General features: G+C 42.2%; 1 long non-coding RNA gene across 1 annotated transcript in view; it reads left to right on the top strand.

Moving 5' to 3' along the window:
• The window catches only part of LOC103346435 (neuroblastoma breakpoint family member 4), a 1,612,367-nt gene that overhangs the window by 1,133,257 nt on the left and 456,661 nt on the right, over positions 1–22,449 (top strand). The gene's annotated exons all lie outside the window — the stretch shown is intronic.

Here is a 22,449-nt window from a genome sequence, read left to right as displayed (position 1 = left end):
CAGCTGGAAGACAAGGACGGACAGGTATTGCTGACCTTCAGCAACTTTGGAAGGGCCTAGGAACCCCATTTCAGTTTCGTTTCCTCCTTGTGTACTGCAAGCCTTTGGCTGGGATTTCCCCCAGCTCAGAGCAGGGGACAAGCGGTCATCCTCCTCCTCACAGCCCAGCTGGAAGACAAGGCCTGGCAGGTATTTCTGACTTTCAGCATTTTGGGAAGGACCTAGGATACCCATGTCAGTTTCATTTTCTGCATCTCTGCTGTAAGCCTTTGGCTGGTATTTTCTCCAGCACTGCCTGGGTGGGGGGTGTGTGAGGAGCACTGCCCTGTTCTTTAAGGCCCTCCTGAGACACCAGGTGCTCCACAGCTTCATGGATTTCCTGGTTCTCGGGAGAACTCAAGAGACTGAAAAGTGTGATGTCACTTGGTTTGGGCCCTTTCTGCTCCATGCTGAGCCACTTGTGGCCCAATGCGTCTGCCACTGTGGGCCTCTCAGCAGGGTCAAAAGTCATTAGCCAATCCAGCATCTCTGAAGGTTCCCTCTTATATAGGAGGGGATTAGGTTAAGAGCCAGCCAGGATGGCTTCCTTCAGATGCACAAAGCTCTCCCCTTCAAAGGGCAGCCACCCTGTCGCTATGGTGTACAGGCCCAGGCTCCACACATCGGCTTTATACCCATCAAACTCCTTATCTAGGAACTCTTCTGGGGCGTAATATTCAAGGGTCCCACACAATGACTTTAGTCGTTGGCCTTCAGTCAGTTTTAGGCTACAGCCAGTCAATTAGCTTAATAAGTATTTTATAGTCCAGAAGGAGATTTTAAGTCTCTCTGAACAATGTTCTGCATATGGCAGTACTCCACTGCTGCTAATGTCTGAATGGAACACCAACATGCTTCTCCTTCCTGAAAGAGGCTGCACACTACCACATACTTTTCAAGACAGGCTCTATCTGCTGTGTAGTCTACATGTGACAGCTTTATAATGTTAGGGAGATGCAGAGAATGCAAAATTTCTGCTTCTACCCATGCTTGCGGAACTCAGAAGAATCCCTGCCACCTCTGGCAATGATCTTCACAGCCCCCTTGGTTCTGCTCTCCAGATGGAGGGCCAGCTTCACCTCGACAAAGCTGCCCTTTCCAATGATCCTGAGGACCTCATATCCACAGAACACCTCCTTCTCAGTGTGGGAGGATCTGACGCCTTTCATCGTCAGGGTATCTCTTGAACCTAGTGTACTGGGGCACTAGGAACACTAGCTAGTCACCTACAGTAGCTACGCTAACATGATATTCCAATGAGAATGCAACAGATAAATCCAATGGAGAGCAACAGATAGGTGGTGCTGGGACAGTGGGGATCAGCAATTTTGCACAGGAAGCTTTGGGAGATGTTGTTTACTGCAGTCTGTCTGAAGGTGGGACAAAACAGAAACAAGATGAGTTTGGTGCTTTGGAAAGTGTGAAATTTGACTGTGTACAATATCTAATCTCCTGTATCAGAAGTAACAGAAACAAAACAAAACCATGCAGAAAACCCAGGATTTCTCAACATATCTTGTAATGCACATGGTTGCTGATCAAGATGAAACTGAATAACCCTTCAGAGCCAGATGAATGAATGAGGAGAGAAGCCTGAGGAATATAAAAAAATACTGAGGAGTAAAGCACAACCCCTCAATGAGATAGCATGGAATAATTTAATCCAGTGCAGTTCTCTTAAATTAGTGGCTGATGTAAGACTTAACATAGCAATTGTTAGGAGTATGTATGGAAAAATATGCTACTTGCAAATCTGTTACTGGGCAATCTGACCCCTAACTCTGTCATGATTGCAAATACATACAGTATGCATCCTAAACAATACATGGATCTTTTTCACAATACTCTGTGATTTCTTACACTAGGCTCTAGTATTGAGAATTTATGAAATTATCTGTGGTAAAAAATACGAATACATATCACATGACTCAAGGACAACATTGTTATCTTAAGCCTTATAGAAAACTGTAGCTTGCTGACATCCATCTCTGGATTGGAGTAAATATGTAATGATTTTTGCATCGGAAATAACTGGAGCTCTGTCTCCCTCTCTTATGCTCTCCTTCTGCCTCTTTTCCTTCTTCGTCCCTTCCATCCAGTCTGTCGGGTTTCCCCCAATACACTCTTTCCCTTACTCTGGTGTTTGGTGTGTTATGGGGTGGCCTTACACTGGTGCCATGACTCAGATCTCGGCTCCCCCAGTGACTTTGCTCTCCCTTTGGGAATCTCTGAGCTGCTCTGGGGTCCTGGATTTCTGCCAGCCACAAAACACACCCCCAGAACTCCTTCCACAACACTGAAAGCTCCATGATCTCCATCCAAACACCAGACTTCCAAATTCTGAGCTAAGATGCAGAACCAGAAATTCTTACAATGACTTTTACTTCGAGTTGTGGTTCTACTCTTGTCTGCGTTCGTCTGGAAGTCCTAGTACTGGGTGCCAGCCACAACTCCCAAAGGCTTTTAGTCTCTACAGACGCTGTGTCCGGGCAACAGTGGGTGTGGGTGAAGACTCAACCTCCTGTTTCCCTTCTACAGGCTAAGCCCTGGGCTCCAGTGGGCGCTTGGGTGACGACCCTGCCGTCTGCTCCCATATCTTTATAAATGGGACTAAACAGCACTACCACTCTTAACGATGTTTTGTTCATCCTATAGTTTTTATAAAGCCTCACAACTTCTGACAATAAATCTGTGTGACTAGGTCATCACGGGTGGTTATCTCCTCCTTCCAAAATTCTCTTCCAAAATCATTAGTACCTTTTAAGATTCAACGATTATCATAATTTGTTTACAAGTCTCAACCTTGTTTCTCCTAAGAAGGTCACTTCCAACACATCTGGTGTTAGTAAAATGTATGTAATACTATGAAGCAGACCATTTATTCCTTATCAATTTTACTTCTTATTAGACTAAGCAATAGAAGTAAGAATTAGAAAACTTTGACCAAATTGCAGAAGAGGATTTTATTCTGATAGCTCTCATTCACACAGATCACCTTCTCCATAAAGTCATCCTAATCAATGTCTCATTTTTGTGTACCCTTGATCTGCTTAAGTGTCTTTGCAGATATACTTGCTGTATTTTCCAAACACCAAATACAAATAACACTTTTTGGTTATAAACTTTTGAGTGTAAATGAGTGAGTGAGTGTGTGTGCATGAAGAGCACCTCTCTAACAAATATGATGCATTTAACTTACAAAAGGCATTACTGGGGCAAGTGTAGTAGTGTAGTGGGCTAACCCACCACCTGCAGTACCAACATCCCATATGGGCAGCAGTTCATGTCCTGGCTGCACCTCTTGCAATCCAGCTCTCTGCTATGCCCAGGAAAAGCACTGAAAGATGGCCCAAGTGCTTAGGCCCCTGCACCCATGTGGGAGACCCCAAGGAGGCTCCTGGCACCTGGCTTCCAATCAGCTCAGCTCTGGCTGTTGCAGCCACTGGGGGAGTGACCGAGAAGATGGAAGACTTTCTCTGTCTCTTCCTCTCTCTGTTACTCTTATCTCTCAAATAAATACCAATCTTGAAAAAGAAATTATTTACATATTTGAAGTTGAAAATTTGCACATGTTTGCACTTTTATCTATACACTTTTTCTCCATTCTACTACAGGATAATTACCATCCGTGTAAATTAAATTGAAATAACTAAATTTGTAGAAAAGAAAAATATGCAACATTCTAATGTATGTCTTACTATTAAAACATTACAATCATAGCTACATAATATAGTAAAAATAGCTGTAATTTAGTAGGAATAATTAAGTTTTTCATGGATAATTTTATTTTTGATTTCTCAAAGCACTTTTCCATAAAATGATTGGGCAAAAGTAAAACATAGTTCAAAATTTTGTTAATTTTTTAATATTTATTTATTTAAAGTCAGAGTTACACAGAGAGAGAAGCAGAGGCAGAGAGAGAGAGAGAGAGAGAGAGAGAGCAAGAGCGGGGGTATTCCATCTGCTGGATCATTCCCCAGTTGGCCACAACAGCCAGAGCTGCGCCGATCCAAAGCCTGGAGCCAGTAGATTCCTCCGGGTCTTCCACACAGGTGCAGGGGCCCAAGGATTTGGGCCATCTTCTACTGCTTTCATAGGCCTTAGCAGGGAGCTGGATCGGAAGTGGAGCAGCCAGGCTTGAACCAGCACCCACATGGGATGCCAGCACTGCAGGCAGCGGCTTTACCTATTACACCACAGCGTTGGAAGCCCTCAAATTTTAAGTTATCTAAACACAAAAGTTCTCACCATAAAGAACAAAGAACTGCTGAGGTGGATTTTAAGGTGAATGTCTGGGACTGTATTGATGAGAAAAATCAAGGAAGACTTCCTCCAATGATAATAAACCAATAACATATAAAGAAATGGGATGTGCATGTCAGTAACTCCTCAGATGTTTATTTCTGAGAAGGAAAAGGAAGTTATTGCAAAGATGACCAAACAATCCGGAAAAGAAGACAACAGATACACCTGTCAACTTCTTTATGTAATCGTCCTTGTGAAAACAGGGATTTCCTTTATCTGAAGAAAGGCATGATGTTAGCAGATAAGCATAAGATTACAAATTAGACTTTGTGGCGCTCGAGCTGTGATACAGTGAGTTAAGCCACTATCTGGAGTGCCGGCATCCCAGCTGGGCGGTGGTTCGAGTCCCGGCTGCTCCACTTCTGATCCGGCTCACTGCTAATCCATCTAGGAGGGCGACAGAAGATGTGCACAAGTTCTTGGATCCCTGCACCCATGTGGCACACCCACATGAAGCTCCTGGCTTTTGGCTTCAGTCTGGCCCATCCCTGGCCATTGCAGCAATTTAGGGAGTGAACCAGCTGATGGAAAACTTCTCTTTCTGCTTCTCCCTCTCTGTAACGTCACCTTTCAAATAAGTAGATAAAACTTCTAAAACATTCAACTGCGTGCCATTGATTATAAATACACTACTAATCAGGAAATTGAAGGAGCTTATAATTTAACCAGAAATATAATGCCAACCTGGTGTCACCTGAGGTTAGCTACAAAGATTATTTCCTAGTTTGAACAAACAAAAGTTATGACTTTTACAATAAATAGGCTCTAAACTTAGAACATTCCACCCCTTCAACTGGATAAAGTTGAAAATAGAATAGGTATTTTATTAAAAATGAGCACAGAAAAAAAATATGATGACATGAGGGTTTCATTCACGTGTATGTTGACTCATAAAAAGTCTATGCTTCTAAACTTTTTATAATAAATCCTTTTAGACTTGAAGAGTTGCACAAAGAGTACAACCAAACTAAGACTTCATAACATTTCCAGAGCCTCACAGCCTAGACAGTGGTTCAAATAAGAATGCTGAACTCACTACCTATGCTTTTTCAATCCCAGAAAGTTGAAGACATTTCCCAAGGTCATAGAAAGACAGCATGTAATAAAACAAAACACGCAAACCTAATGACACTTTACTGATTCTGGCCAGGAGTAGTTGGGACATGAACTGGTGTTCACATGGGATGCCCGTGCTGCAGGTGGAGGCTTAGCCTACTACACCACAGTGCCAGACCTGGAATTAGGTTTTGATTACTTTCCTTAGTACAGTCTGTCATTCTGTGACCTTGGGAAAATGTTTTGGACTTTTTGGGATTGAAAAGCATGGGTAGTGAGTTCAAGCTTTCTTATTTCAAACACTTTCTAGGCTGTGAGGCTTTGGAAACATGATGAATGCAACAATACATCAAAAAGGTATCATATATGTATACATACACAACATGTAATATGATGAGTGGGTTTTATCAGAGTCACGCAAGTGTGGTTCAACATCTATAAAAATCAATGAAATCACATCAGCAGAATGAACAACATAAAACAAATGAACATCTCCATGGGTGCAGAGAATGCTTCCATCACAAGATTCAACATCGCTTCATGAAAAAAAAAAAAAAAAACTGAACAAGGTGCAGAGGAAACACAGCTCAAAATTCAAAGCTATATGATAAAACAATAGCCAATATCATACTGAATGGGAAAAGCTGAAAACATTTCCCCTGATTTTTGGAACAAGATAAGAACTCCACATAAACCGTTCTTAGTCAATATAGTATCTCAAGTACTCAAAAGAGTACTCAGGTAAAGTAAAGAAATAAAGGATGAAAACTGGGAAGGGGGAAGTCAAAATATGTTTTGTTCAGAAGACATGATTTTAGACAGAAAAACTTAAAACACTGCAGTAAAAATATGTTTGGAGTGATAAACCAATAAGTCACAGGATACAAAATCAATGTGCAAATAAGTTGCATTCTTACACACTAATAATGATCCTCTGTAAAGGTAAGTTTAAGATCTTTGTAAAAAGTAAGAATGGGAATAGGAGAGGGAAGAGGAAGAAGGGTGGGAATACGGGCGGGATGGAGAGTGGAATGGAAAGTATCACCACCTTCCTGAATCTGTATATATGAAATACATGACATTTGTATATTTTAAATAAAATAAAAAGTATGAAACAGGAAAAAAGAAGCCTAAATTTACAATAGCTACCAAAATTCCATAGTTAGTAATGAATTTAACCAAATAAGTGAAAGATCACAATAAACTTATAAAGCACTGATGAAATAAATCATCAGACACATGAAAATGGAAAGACATCCCCTGCTCATCAATTAGAAGAATTAACATTAAAATGTTCATATTCCTTAGGAAATCTACAGACTCAATCCTATCAAAATACCAATGACATTCTTTATACAGTCAGAAAAGAAATGCTAACATTCCTATGGAACTACAGAAGACCCAGAGCAGCCAAAGTGATCTTATACAAGAAACAATATACAAAGCTGGGTGCCTAACAATGCCTGATTTCACAAAGGCATAGTTAATAAAATAGGATGAAACTGGAATGAAGATGGATACCAAGATCAATGAAAACAGAGAAAAATACATAAATACAAACATATGTAACAGCTAACTGACTTCTGATGAGAATCCCATAGTCCTTTCAGTAAGTGGTACTGACAATACTGGATATACATATACAGAAGAATGAAATTAAATGTGTATGTTTCACCACACATAAAAATCAACTCAGGGGCTGGCACTGTGGTGTAATGGGTGAAGCCACTGCCTACAGCCCCGGCATCCCATATAGGAGCCAGTTTTAGTCCCAGCTGCTCCTCTTCCAGTCCAGCTCTCTGCTATGGCCTGGGATAGCACAAGACGGCCCAAGTCCTTGGGCCCCTGCACCCACGTGGGGGACCCGGAAGAAGCTCCAGGCTTCTTGCTCTGGATCAGCGCAGCTCTGGCCATTGCAGCCATCTGGGGAGTGAACCAGCAGATGGAAAACCTCTCTCTGTAACTCTGTGTTTCAAATAAATAGAATAAAATCTTTAAAAAGAAAAATAAAAACTTAAAATCAACTCAGATGGATCAAAGACATAAATCTGAGACCTGACAATACAAAAAGGCTGGAATAAAACATAGGGAGACATCTCTTTTTTTTAAAAAAAAGTACTTGACAGATAGAGTTAGACAGTGAGCGAGACAGACAGAGAGAAAGATCTTCCTTCCGTTGGTTCAACCCCCAAATGCCCACTACGGCTGGCGCTCTGCTGTTCTGAAACCAGGAGCCAGGTGATTCCTCCTGGTCTCCCATGTGAGTGCAGGAACCAAGGACTTGGGTCATCCTCCACTGCCTTCCCGGGCCACAGCAGAGAGCTGGACTGGAAGAGGAGTAACCAGGACTAGAACCTGGCGCCCATATGGGATGCCGGCACTGGAGGTGGAGGATCAACCGAGTGAGTCATGGTGCCGGTCCCAGAGATATCTCTTAAAAGAGGTAGAGGCAATGACTTTTTGGTAAAAACCCTAGAAGTTCAGGCAGCAAAATTAAAACTTGATGAATGGGACTACATCAAACACTGAAGCTTCTGCACAGCAAAGAAAACAGTAATAGAGTGAACAACCAACCAATGGAAAGGGATAAAATACCTGCAAACTACTTACCCAACAAAGGATTAATATTCAGAATATATCAGGAACTCAACAAACTCAAAATCAAGCATCTAATGCAGTTAAGAAATGGGCACAAGGGGCCTAAAAAGACAACTCTTTAAAGAAAAAATACAAATGGCCAACAAATAGATGAAAAAAAAAAAAAACTATTACTAGCCATCAGAGAAATGAAAATAGGGTCTCACACTGTGGCATAGCAGGCGAGGCCTCTGCCTGCAGGGCCATCATCCCACGTGGGCACTGGTTCATGTCCTGGATGCTCTTCTTCTGATCCTGCGCTCTGCATACGGCCTGGAAAGCAGTGGAAAATGGCCAAAGTGCTTGGGTCCCTGCAACCACATGGGAGATCTGGGAGAAGCTCCTGGCTCCTGGTTTTGGATGGGCTCAGCTCTCACCATTGCGCCCATCTGGGAAGTGAACCAGCAGATGGAAGACCTTTGTGTGCCTCCCTCTCTGTCTGTTAACTCTGCCTCTCAACGAAATAAAAACTCTTTAAAAAAAAAGAAATGCAAATCAAAACCCCAAAGAGATATCACCTCATAATGCTAGAATGCCTATCGAAAAGAAAAAGTAAAAAACTCTAGCAAGGATATGGAGAAAGGAGAACTCTCATATACTGAGCATGGGAATCTAAATGAGTACAACCACTGCAGCAAACACCGTGGGGATTTCTAAAAACTAAGAATGGAACTGCCATATGACTCAACGATCTCAATACTCAGTATATCTCAAAAAGATATGAAATCATTGTATCGAAGAGATACCTGCTCTACCATGATTACTGCAGCACTGTTAACAATGGCCAAGATGTGGAATCAACCAACGTATCCATCATCAGATGAAGAGATCAAGAATTTGTTGTGTACATACTAAATGGAATACTATTCAAGCATTTAAAAATGAAATTCTGACCTTTGCAGCAAAATGTATACAACTGGAGGATATCGTGTTAAGTGAAAAAAGCCAGGCACAGAAAGACAAATAACGTGTGCACCCCTTCACATAAGCAAGCTAAAACCCTGAATGCATAATGCGTAATAAAGGATGGCAGGCACTGCGGGGGATGGAGGGAGTTTTGATGATGGGCACAAAATCAGAGTTAGACCAAAGGAATAAGTTCCTATTGTTACACAGCACAGTGAGGAGACTAGCTCACAATAACCTAGTATGTATTACATGAACACACAGAAGAAATTCCAAGCCTTCAATCATAAAATATTGACAAAGAAAGGGAAATGTTGATTATCTTATTTTTCATCAGGACCCATTGCAGATATGCACCGAGACATCATACTGTAGCCCTTAAGTAGGTGAAATTATTGTTAATGTCAAAATTTTCAGAAAACAGAACCATACCATGAACCAGCAACACCAACACTGGGTCCATGCCCCATAGAAAGGAACTAAGTAGTTCATGTATCTGTAGTCTCATGTTTGAAGCACATTTTCAGCCATGAAGGAAAAAGCAGGGAGCACTCTGGTGTGGTCATCAACAATAATAATCGCTTGCCTCTTGCAACAGTAGACCAATGAAATCCACCTGCCAGGTGGCATGTGAGAGGAATCACCTCTCCAAACACCACCAAGGGAGAAAAAGGAATGATGTAAGTTTTGTCTGCAAAACAGACATCCCTGGGGGGCTTTCCAACCGAGTTGGATGGAATAGGAAAACCACAATCAGAAATCCAAAATGACAGGCATAAGATGTCCCCAGATCAGATATGCCTGGGAGAAGAAACTCATTCTGGTACCACAGTAGGAAAATGTCCCCACGTCAGATATGCCCAGGAGTTCAAACTCATTTTGGAACCACAGTCTCCACTATGAGGGCAGGGATGCAGATAAAGTAGACGGCATTTTTGTCTCACTAAAAGGGAATAGTATCTTGGCATACAAAATGAGCTGAGAGTTCATCAGCTGAAGGGGTCAAGAGTTTGTTGTATATATACGGAATGGAATACTATCCAGCCACTTGAAAAGAATGAAACCCTATCACTTGAAGCAAGATGTATGAAACTGGAAGTAAGTGAAAACAATCCAGACACAGAAAGACAAATACTGTACCCACTCCCTCACAAACACAAGCTAAAACAATCGGGGGCCAGTGCTGTGGCATGGTAGGTTAAGGCTCTGCCTGTGGTGCCAGAATCCCATGTGGGAACCCACCTGCTGCTCCTCTTCTGAACCAGCTTGCTGGTTATGGGTTGAGAAAGCAATGGAACATGGCCCTAGTGCTTGGGCCCCTACATCCACTTTGGGAGACCCAGAGAAAGATCCTGGCTCCTGGCTTTGAATTTGCTCTGCTGCAGTTATTACAGCCATTTGGGTAATGAATGAGCAGAAGGAAAACATCTCTCTGTCTCTCCCTCTCTCTATAGCTCAGCCTTTCAAATAAAAATAAATAAATCTTTAAAATGCACCAATCTGACTACATAATAATTAATAAAGGATGTAAGATGCTGGAGGGAAAATGCAAGGAGTTTGGATGATGGGTACCACATCAGAGGTAGATCAAAGGAGTAACTTTCGAATGTTACACAGAATAATGGAGAGGATAGCTCTCAATAACTGAATACGTGTTGAATGAACATACAGAAGAAATTCCAGTCTTCAATCCTAAGTACTGACAAGTAAAGGGAAATATTGATCATCCCATTTTTAATCAGGACACATTCCAGATATGTACCAAAATGTCACACAGTAGCTCTTAAGTATGTACGTACAAGTATTGTTAATTTCAAAATTTTCAAAAAAAATAACCTTCACGTGAACTAAAAACTCCATCACTAGTATACACGAAATGGACAGGAACTAAGTATTTCAGATACTTTTGGTCCCATGTTTAATGCACCAGGGATGAAATACTTAGAATCTGATGACATTTTCAGCCATGAACAAAGAAGCAAGGAGTAGGCTGGTGTAGGCTTACATAACAGTAAGCACCTGCCATTTGCTACAGCAGGTCAACAAAATCCACTTGCCAGGTAGCATGTGAATAATCACCACTCCAAATGCAATCACGCGAGAAGCAGGAATGACAGTTTTGTCTGTACAGCAGGCGTTTCTGGGGGACTTCCACAACTGACTTGGCTACAATAGGAAAGCTACAAGCTGAAATCCAAGTTGATAGGCCTATGAGGTCCCAAATCATATAAGCCTGGGAGGCTCCCCGATGAAAGCAAGGAGGTAGATAATATAAAATGCAGTTTTGCTACATTAAAAGGCAGTAGAATTTTGGCAATCAAAATAGCTGAGTTGCTCAGTGAGGTTAGGCCAGTAGCACAGATATCAACAGTGACCCACCAAAGGAGGAACTCCAAAGTAAGGGTATGGACTGTCCAGTTTGGGGCCACACAAAGGTCATTAGGAATTGGTGTTGTCCCAAGAATTGGTGGACATGTGAATTTCAAGATGGCCTTGAGTGAGGGTGGACTGCTTGACGACAAGTAGGATGATCACAGTTCTGCCCCCTGAGACACATGACGCTACCCCTGTATCTGGAAGGAGGTATCTGATGTGAGATGACCGATGGGGGCTCTGCAAATAGACGAAGTGTCAGAGGCTGACATCCTCGTAAGGACACACAGGGTGTGGGTTTGTCTGGCCTCTGAAAATACCACTTCCATTTAACAAGAGATTCTCAGAGGCTGGAGGCCAGGGCCCAGCTCATGATGCTGAGGGAGGTAGTCCAAACTCTCTGTGAGTCAAATAGTAGTGTCACTACAAGCTCAAAGCTAACTTGAAGTCCTTTACCCATGGGACCCTCAGAACCAAAAACTAGCCATAGAGTAATCCTTAGCTTTTTCCTTGGAAGTATGCCTGACCAAGGTGCATCCTTGTGGGTGGCTGGTGAGACAGATGAATCTTAGGGTTCTTTAGAGGTGAGGAAGTTGGTGTTATCAGAAACTGAAAATGTGCTGGGCTTCCCTGGTTGAAACTGAATCAGTGAGGAAAAGCAGATATATGTGGATTTGTTGAGGAATTTGTCTGAAATCCTTGTTCAAAATATAGACCAAAAATTTGAGGTTGCAAGCTCTCATCTCATATGGAACTAAGGTCCACACCCACTTGGACAAGAAGTCAGTTGCTGATGATTGAGGCCCATTTTTCCTCCTCCTCTTGATTATCAGTTGAAACGATGTCCTCAACATAGTGTCACAGGTGGATGCTAGGAGACAACTGAAGGCCAGCCAGATCCTGTTAACACAGACCACGAGCCCTGGAGGACCATACTGGCAGCCCACTGGAAGTCTCATAAAGGTGCACTGTTGGCCTTCAAATTAAGGGCTGGCACCACAACTCAATAGGGTTATCCTCCACTTGTGGGGCCGGCACCCTGGGTTTTAGTCCTGGTCAGGGCGCCAGATTCTGTCCCGACTGCTCCTCTTCCAGTCCAGCTCCCTGCTGTGGCCCAGGAGTGCAGGGGTAGTCTGATAATATCAACTAAAGCAAATTCAAAGGGAGGCATGACCTTCTTGAGGTGGTGGTAATCTGCAGGATGCCTCCATTCCTATCCTCCATCTTTGAGAAGGTCCTTGATGGGTGAGTTAATAGATGACTCAATGTACTTCAGAGAATACTTATACTATGTCATGGACAGCTATGTCAATTCCCCACTTGTCCTACCTGAGTGGCTATTGTAGGGTGTTACCAATATAGGGAGGTGTTGTGTTAAGTGTCCGGGCTCTACACAAGCATGCCACATCAGTACAAAAGACTTGGGATTGATCTAGGTGAAGAACAGAAGTCTTAGGCTGTCCATGCCAAGGAACAGAAATGATAGCTGAGAGGTGGACAGAAGCAACACAAGGACTCATGGGAAGAGGTTGGGTCCCGTCTTAATGCTGACCATGGCAGTCGACCCAAGGGCATGTCCTCTTCATAGTCTGTCAATGAATATTGCGTGACTGATGCACTATACTGGGAAAGATCACAATGCCATAGGAGTTAGTGCCTGATGATTCATAAGGGTCTATAATGTGACCCTAACACATGGTGGTTGTCATCCATAAAGATGCCTGGTGATGACTGCTTACCCCTAGTGTGCACAAGAATCCCACCATTGTTGAATGTCTGGTGGTCTACTCTCTGTCTAGAAGGGCCTCAGTGGTGTCCAGACCAACTGGAGAAACTCATGAGACTTGCCTGAAATGAGCCAGTAGGCAGCAGTGCAGTCTGCAAAGCCATTGACTTTGTTGTTGATGCTCAGAATAGGTCCCATTGTGTTCATAATGGATCAGAGGAAGTCAGAGAGCGCACCACATCTGATTACACAGCACTGGACTGCAGGGAGATGCTGAAGGAACCTCTGGCTGTGAACACTCTGCGTGTCTGCCTTGGTATTTCCCAGGGTGCTCAGGGTTTGCGGAGCTTGATTAACTTCCAAAGTTGCCGGGCCAGAAGTTTTGCTTGGCACTGTTGTGCAACTGCTCTTGCAAATAACAATGGGAATGCTGATGTTGTGGCACAGCAGGTAAGGCTTCAGCTAACAATGCTTACATTTCATCTTGTAGTGCTGGGTCATGCCCCAGCTACTATGCTTTCAGTCCAGCTTCCTCTTAAGGTACATGGATAGAAAATGGATGATGTCTGAAGAACTCAGGTCTATGCAACCCATGTAGGAGAAGAAGATACAGTTCCTGCTCCTGGTTTCATATTGGCTAGTCTGTAGCTGTTGCAGCCATTTGGAGAGTGAGGTAGTGGGTTGGATGATATCTCTATGTCTCTCCCTCACTAATTTTTTTTCCAATAAAAAATCATTAAAGTATAACAATGGCCAAGGAACTATGCCAGAGTTGTTAAGATGTCATTTGGGTTCCCCACACCCCATATCAAAGTGCATGGATTTCAGTACAATCTTCTTGCAGTGCAGTTTCCTGCTAATGTACACTCTGATGGAGAGCAGGTATTACATCAGTTATTTAGGTCTCTACCACCAATGGGAGAGAACTGGATAAAGTTCTTGGCTTCTGACTTTGTCCTAGCCCTTCCAGAATGTTTGCAGGCTTTGGGGGGTGAGGCCAACAGATTGAAACATCTTTATCTATCTCACACTGCCATTCTAATAATTAGAATATAAAGGCAACAATACATTGTATTTGGCATGGCAATTAAAGACATCATTTTGGTGCCAGCATCCCATTACAGAGTATCGAGGATCAATACCTGTCACACATTCAAATCCAGGTTCCTGCTTATGCACACCCTGGGAAACAACAGAGGATGGCTCAGATAGTTGGGCCTCTGCCACTCAAGTGGAGTGATTCAGCCAATGGGAAATCTGTTTTCTGTCTTTCAATGAAACATAATGAATAATGCCTAAGTAAGTGAATAAATAAATCCACTGGGGCCAAGGTAGCTTGTTTGGGAATGTCCTAGGGGCAGCTTTCCCATTCAGGGGTGGTGACTGCACATACTCGCTGAAGAATGCCTAACAGCCTCAGTAGCTCTCTTTTATTCTTAACTGTACACCGTCCATTGAAATAAAGAGGCTCCTGCTGTACTGTGTGTTTGACATGATCTGGACGCCCACTGCAGTAGAAAAAGGGACAGTTTATGTTCACCCTCTGTGCAAACATGGCGCCATCTGTTTGTGCTTCCCAGGCAAGTTGGACAGGATCTTGATGTAGTTCAGTGAAAGCTGCCAGCTGCCAACTCTGTTGCCCGGTGATTTATAGACTACTTCCTGTCAGGAATACAGCAAGGTTGCCCTTCTCAATGTGTCCCTGTCCAGTCTTTGAGCAGGCTTTGTGTCTCCATCCACAGCAAGGTGTGTACCTCTGTGTGGACTTCCCCGGTGTCTGAGATATAGCACTTCACCATCTGAGACAGTTGCAGAGAGGGCAGCTGCTTTCTTAACCATGTCCTGAGTGGTGCCTGGCAGCATGTGAGGGGCAGCCAGCAGTCATCTGGTGCATCCAGACTCACAACCCCACAGCACACAAGACTGCAGTACCCAGGTGGAGATACCAGTGTCTCCAATGATCCCATGAGACCATGTTACTTAGACGCTGCTGCCATCAACACTCAGCACACAACCTTGAGTATAGGCCTTCCCTTAAGAAGCCTCACTGTGTCACTGGGAGTCTGTCGGGGACACAGAAAGCAGTGATAAACCAATGGGTGAACCCATGCACTCTATTAGCAATGGCAGTCCACAAGTCTACCAGGCACTACTCTAGTTCCCATATGGCAATTGACAGAGAAATTTCCCACAGGTAAACTTTAAGCCTTTTTAACAAGCTCTTATATTTATAACATGAAATATTCCTCAACACAACTATTAACAACAACTGGATTCAACATTGTAGAATACATGATGTTGTGCATGGAAAAATCTAAACACTCCACCAAAAAATGGTTCAAGATGAAAAACCAATTCAGTAAAGTTACAGGTTACAAAATCAACATACGAAAGCAGTAGCTTTTTATATGCTAGCAACCAACTTGCCAAAAATGAAATCTAAAAAGTAATCCCATACACAATAGAGACAAAAAGAAAACATTTAGGAATCAATGTAACCAAATAAGTGAAAGATATCTACAATGATAATTCTAAAATGTTGAAGAAATGAATCATCAAGGACTCCCAAAATGGAAAAATATAACTTGCTCACGGATTGGAAGAATTAGTATAATTAAAATACCTGTATTAATTAAAGCAACCTACAAAATAAATGAAATTCCTATCAGACACCAACGACATTTTTTACAGAATGAGAAAATAATCCTAAATTCCCTAAGAAATCACAAAATATCAAGAATAGCCAAAATTATCCTGAGCAAAATTTAAAAAAACAATCAACTTGGAGGCATCAGAATGCCTGCCTTCAAAACTAACTACAAAGCTATAGCAATCAAGGCAGCATGATAGTGGAATTTAATTAATTAATTCATCAATCCAAACAGGTAGAGACAATTGATTTTTCATGGAAGTGCCCAGACTATACAATGGAAAAAAGTATCATCTATTCAGTAAGTGGTGCTGGCAAAACTGGATGCATCTATGTAGAACTGAATATTACAGTACTATAAAAACTGAAAGCCTGTTATTAGTATCAAAATCATTGCAACTGGAGGACTTCATGCTCAGTGAAATTATCCTGATACAGAAAGACAAATATTAGATGTTCTCCTTTATATAATGAGAGCTAAAATTTTCTTTTATGAAAAAAGAAATCAGGCAACAACAACAAAAGAAAAACAGAAAAAAAGTTAATGCCTGTGTATATCAGTATTGCTGCAAATATAGTTTTGTTCAACTTTCTTTTATATCTTTATCAAACAAATTCTTAAGGATGATATACTACTATAATTTTAATAATTCACGATCATTTTAAAATTTACCGTGTATTAGTGTAGTAGTCATTTTTATAGAAACCTTTGATTTAATAAACATAAATCTCATAAGTACAACTTTTGGATTACAGCAGTTCTCCCCCCATACCCACCCTCCAACCCGCAAACCATCCCAACTCCTACCCCCTCTTCCATCCCATTCTTCATTGAGATTCATTTTTAATGATCTTTATATACAGAAGATCAATTCTATACTAAGTAAAGATTTCAACAGACTGCACCCACACAGACACACAAACTTTAAAGTACTGTTTGAAGACTAGTTTTACCATTAATTCTCCTAGTACAACACATTAAGGACAGAGGTCCTACATGGGGAGCAAGTGCACCGTGATACCTGTTGTTGATTTAACAATTGACACTCTTCTATTTGACATCAGTGATCACCCTAGGCTCCTGGTCATGAGCTGCCAAGGCTATGGAAGCCTCGAGTCCACAAATTCCAACATTATTTAGACAAGGCCATAATCAAAGTGGAAGTTCCCTCCTCCCTTCAGAGAAAGGTACTGACCTCTTTGGCGGCCCTTTCTTTCCCTGGGATCTCACTCTTAGAGACCTTTCATGTGGGTGATTTTTTGCCACAGTGTCTTTCTTGTCTTTCCATGCTTGAAATGCTCTCATGGGCTTTTTAGCCAGATTCGAATGCCTTAAGGGCTGATTCTGAGGCCAGAGCACTGTTTAGGGTAGTTGTCATTCTAGGAGTCTGCTGTGTGGCTTGCTTCCCATGTTGGATCATTGTCTCCTTTTTAATTCTATTACTTTTTTTTTTTTGACAGGCAGAGTGGACAGTGAGAGAGAGAGAGAAAGACAGAGAGAAAGGTCTTCCTTTGCCATTGGTTCACCTTCCAATGGCCGCCGTGGCTGGTGCACTGTGGCCGGCGCACTGTGCTGATCTGAAGGCAGGAGCCAGGTGCTCCTGGTCTCCCATGGGGTGCAGGGCCCAAGCACCTGGGCCATCCTCCACTGCACTCCCTGGCCACAGCAGAGAGCCGGCCTGGAAGAGGGGCACCCGGGACAGAATCCGGCGCCCCGACCTGGATTAGAACCCGGTGTGCCAGCGCCGCTAGGCGGAGGATTAGCCGGCTTTTTTTTTTTTTTCCTATCTATTACTATCAGCAGACACTTGGTCTTATTTAGGTGATCCTTTTTTTGGTAACTTTTATTTAATAAATATAAATTTCCAAAGTACAGCTTTTGGATTACAGTGGCTTTTTCCTCCCCATAACTTCCCTCCCACCCACAACCCTCCCATCTCCTGTTCCTTCTTCCATTCCATTCACATCAAGATTCACTTTCAATTGTCTTTATATACAGGAGATCGATTTAGTATATATTAAGTAAAGATTTCATCAGTTTGCACCCACACAGAAACACAAAGTGTGAAATACTGTTTGAGTACTAGTTATAGCATTAATTCACATTGGACAACACATTAAGGACACAGATCCTACGTGGGGAGTAAGTGCACAGTGAATCCTGTTGTTGACTTAACGATTCACACTCTTGTTTATGGTGTCAGTAATCACCCCAGGCTCTTCTCATGAGTTGCCAAGGCTATGGAAGCCTTTTGAGTTCACCAACTCTGATCTTATTTAGACAAGGTCATAGTCAAAGTGGAAGTCCTCTCCTCACTTCAGAGAAAGGTACCTCCTTCTTTGATGGCCCATTCTTTCCACTGGGATCTCACTCCCAGAGATCTTTCGCTTAGGTTTTTTGTTTTTGGTTGTTTTTTCTTTGTTTGTTTATTTTGTTTGTTTGTTTGTTTTTGCCAGGGTATCTTGGCTTTCCATGCCTAAAAACACTCTCATGGGCTCTTCAGCCTAATCCGAATGCCTTAAGGGCTGATTCTGAGGCCAGAGTGCTGTGATCTCTTTGACACTTAATGCCATCTTACTAGTTAAAGTGATCAGTTTAAGTTCATAACTGATCATAAAGATAGGACTTTTTTTGTTTGATTACTTTTATTGCCCTTGCCTATATTCTTCCTTAATAGATGAACTCTTTATTGAATGGAATATAAAGCTCTTATGAGGTAAATTTAAAAATACACTATTTCAAAAATAAAAGATTTTAAAAGAATGACAAGCCCTCACTTTTTTAATTTCTGGTTTGTTAAGAATAGTGTACAAATTAAAATGTCTCTGTAGTGATTCTCAAAAACCAATAAAATCCCAAATATGAAAAAGCTTATCTCATATTCATTGTATTGCTCTGATGCTATACAATTTCACATACACACATGAAAACATACTACCATTTTAGTTTATTAAAAGAAATAATCTAAAATAAATATCCATCAGCAACTTAAAACACAGCCAGGTAGCCCTTCGACTGAGCATGACAAGAAAAGAACAGTTCAGTTATTTACAGGTTATGTTTTTGCTTGTATTAATTAACCATTTTCAAATACCATAATATTAGTTGTGACATTAATCATTTAAAACCCCTTAACTTTATACACCAAGTAACATGTTGGTATTTTTCCTTAAATTTCATCCACAAGAGTTGTACATATTTATGGGCTAGTGTGACATTTCAATACTCATATAAAATTTGTACTGATCAAATCTACATTAATCTTTGGCATTATTTTATGGACAGAGCCTTGGGCTCCTTTATTTCATTTTCTAATAAAAGATAACAGATTACTGTGAGCTACACACATCCCCCTGCATGATCCTAGGAAATGACTCAGTAATCTAAGGCTACTGGGATAATCATCCGTAAACCATTTTTTCCACCTAGTTTTAATATTGCAATTGGTTTCAAAAGCAAAACACGGAGAAACAATAAGGGGGAGGGGGGAGGAGAGAGAGAGAGAGAGAGAGAGAGAAGATACCACCCATCTAGTAGTTCATTACCCAAATGTCCAAAATACTCAGGGCTGATCTGACCCAGGCTGAAGCTGGGAGATGGTCTCCAATGTGGTAGCAAGAATCCAACTACTTAAGCCATCACTGGCTGCCACTGGTATCCTGAGCATTGTCTTTCCCACCATGCCAAATGTCTACCCTTCAAAAAACTGTCTGACACACCCTCATATAGCCCTGGCTTCCAGAGGAAGAGGCCACAGTCCCCTGTCTTGACCCCATCACTGCATGGTCTCCTACTCCCAAATCACTACACATGCCAAGCTCCTGCCCAACTCCAGCCACAGCATCTGGTTTAATGGATCCAACTGAAGACACTGGGGACCCTGGCCCACCAGGGTTACCAAACATGCAGTCACTGGACGTAAAGGCCCACATCTGAGGCAGAAGCAACCTGGATAACCACATGTCCAAAACTGAAACTGTATCACTGTTACACCACATATTAAAATCAGCTCAAAATGAACTGAAAGTCCATACAGAAGATCTGAACACTTACAACTTATAAAGTAGAAAAGTCCTTGACATCAGCCTCAAGAGTGGTTGCTTATGTGCTAACAACTAAAGCACAGAGAGCAAAAGCAAATGTAAGGAAATGAAACCCCAACAAACTAGTAAAGCAAAGATCAGTGAAATGAAAAGGCACACCAATGGATAGGAGGAAATATTAGCAGGTGTTGAGGCATGTGGCCCATTCCTGATGGGTATGTATGTGTGTGCCATTTTCTTTGTGATGTGCTTGTTTTGGATGTTGGGATAAGGCTGGTCTGATGGAATGAAATGGAAGGCTTTTCCTCTCCATCTCCTTGTTGGAAGGGTTTGCGAATCACGCATTTTAATTATCTTTTCCATGGGAGTTCTCACCGGTGGAGCCATCTGGTCCTGGACTTTTCTTCATTTTTTGTTTGTTTGTTTCGGTTTCTCTGCTACTACGGTCTCTTTTCAAATTAGAAGTGTCTTCAGAGATTCTTGGTTCACTGTATTCAGTTTTAGTGGTTTGCGTCTTTCTGAGAATCAATCCACTCTATCTAGGTTGACCAATCCTTGGGCCGTGGTTTTTCCCTAGTGTTTTTGGAGTATTATTTTGGCAAGGTTGGTAGCAATGTCCTCTCTGTCATTTCTGTTGTCAAGTCACTTGAGTCTGTTCTCCTTTTTTCCCCTGCTTCCTGTGTATACACGTTTTGTCAGGTTGACTGAGTTTTCAAGCACTGTAGTTTGGTCTCACTGAATGTCTGTTGTGATATTTTCTACACTGTTGGGTTGATTTGAGTTTGAATCTTTTTTCCCCTTCCAGTTTCTTAAGATGTACTTTGCTGTTCTAGTGTTTTAATGTAAAATTGGGTTAATAGTTCCAATGTCTGTATTCTGTAATGTATACATGTATAGCAATACAATTTCCCATGTGAAGTTACTCCTGTCAACCTGGAAAACTGTATGTATGTACCCACTACTGTCAACATATTGAAGGAAAAGAAGGCATTGTGTAGACAGAGTTGTTTTCACGGGCCTGTGCTTATTGCATTAGGATGCACAATTTCCAGGCTATGCAGTGTGAATATGCGTGTATGGTGTCCATAGCCCATAATATATTTTTTTTTTACAGACAGAATGGACAGTGAGAGAGAGACAGAGAGAAAGGTCTTCCTTTGCCGTTGGTTCACCCTCCAATGGCCACCGCGGCCAGCGCGCTGTGGCCGGCGCACCACACTGATCCGAAGGCAGAAGCCAGGGTCTGTGAGAAGAGGCCTTGACTCCTGGCCTCTCTTCTCTGGGTTGTTCGGAATTGTAACATGTGTGTGCACAAAAACGGGCATGGGGCGCTCGAGTTAATTTGCACGCAATCTGGTGAATTTTCACAGACTGCACACACGGAATAGAAAGCGGAAGCTTAGCGAAACCCCGAGAATCCTCTGTGCTCTCTTCCAGCCTGTCCAAAGTTCTGACACCTCATAGTAAGTACTAGATTTTTTTTCTTTTTAAAGATTGGTTTGAAAGGCAGAGTTATAGATGAGGCAGTGCAGGAGAGATCTTCAAAGTATGGGTTCACCCCCCCAGGTGGCTACAATGTCCTCGGGCTGGGCTAGGCCAAAGCAGATCCATGTACTTTATCCAGTACTCCAGTGTGGGTTCGGGGGCCCAAGTCCTTGCACTGCTTCCTCTGTTTTCCTAGGCATTTGAGCAGACAGCTGGATATCAATTGGGAACAGCCTAGGTGTTGGAAGAGGGTACAAGCCATGGCATAGTGGATGAAGCTGCCGCCTGCAGTACCAGCTTCTCATATGGGTGCTGATTGGAGTCCCAGCAGCTCCACTTCCCTTCCATCTCTGCTGTGGCCTGGCCAAGCAGAAGAAGAGGGCCCAAGTCCTTGGGCCCCTGCAACAGTTTGGGAGTCCTGGAGGAAGCTGCTGGCTCCTGGCTTCAAATCTGCTTAGCTCTGGCTGTTGGGTCCATCTCATATTTTTATCCTTACATCTCAAGAGCAGTAGCTTTCATGTGTTTTAAAATATAAACAGAGAAAGAACAGGTCATCAAAGAAGGAGGTACTTTTCTCCCTTTCTCTGAAGGGAGGAGAGAACTTCCACTTTGACTATGACGTTGTCTAAATAGGATGAGAGTTGGCGAACTCAAAAGGCTTTCGTAGCCTTGGCAACTCACGACAAGAGCCTAGGGTGATTACTGACGCCATAAACAAGAGTGTCAATTTGTTAAGTCAACAACAGGAGTCACTGTGCACTTACTCCTCATGTAGGATCTCTGTCCTTAATGTGCTCTACATTGTGATTAATGCTATAACTAGTACTCAAACAGTATTTTTCACTTTGTGTTTCTGTGTGGGTGCAAACTGTTGAAAGCTTTACTTAATATATGCTAAATTGATCTTTATTGATAATTGAAAATGAATCTTGATGTGAATGGAAGGGAAGAGGGAGAGGAGAGGAGAGGGTTGCGGGTGGGAGGGAAGTTATTGGGGGGGGAAGCCATTGTAATCCATAAGCTGTTTTTTGGAAATTTATATTCAGTAAATAAAAGTTAGAATAAATGAATAAATAAATATGTGTGTGTGTGAATGAAATGAAAAGGTTAGAATATTTTCCTGCAGCAGCCTATGCTGCAGCCTCTGCAGTGGGCAGAGCACTGAACACTGCTCTGTATTTCTGAGTTTCAGCTTAGCAAGAAACAAGCTGTGAGCTTTAGGACTGAA

Source organism: Oryctolagus cuniculus, chromosome 12 (assembly GCF_964237555.1).
Source record: "Oryctolagus cuniculus chromosome 12, mOryCun1.1, whole genome shotgun sequence".
Lineage (NCBI taxonomy): Eukaryota > Metazoa > Chordata > Mammalia > Lagomorpha > Leporidae > Oryctolagus > Oryctolagus cuniculus.
The sequence above is the reverse complement of the archived record's forward strand: the minus strand, read 5'-3'. Positions and strand labels throughout refer to the sequence as shown.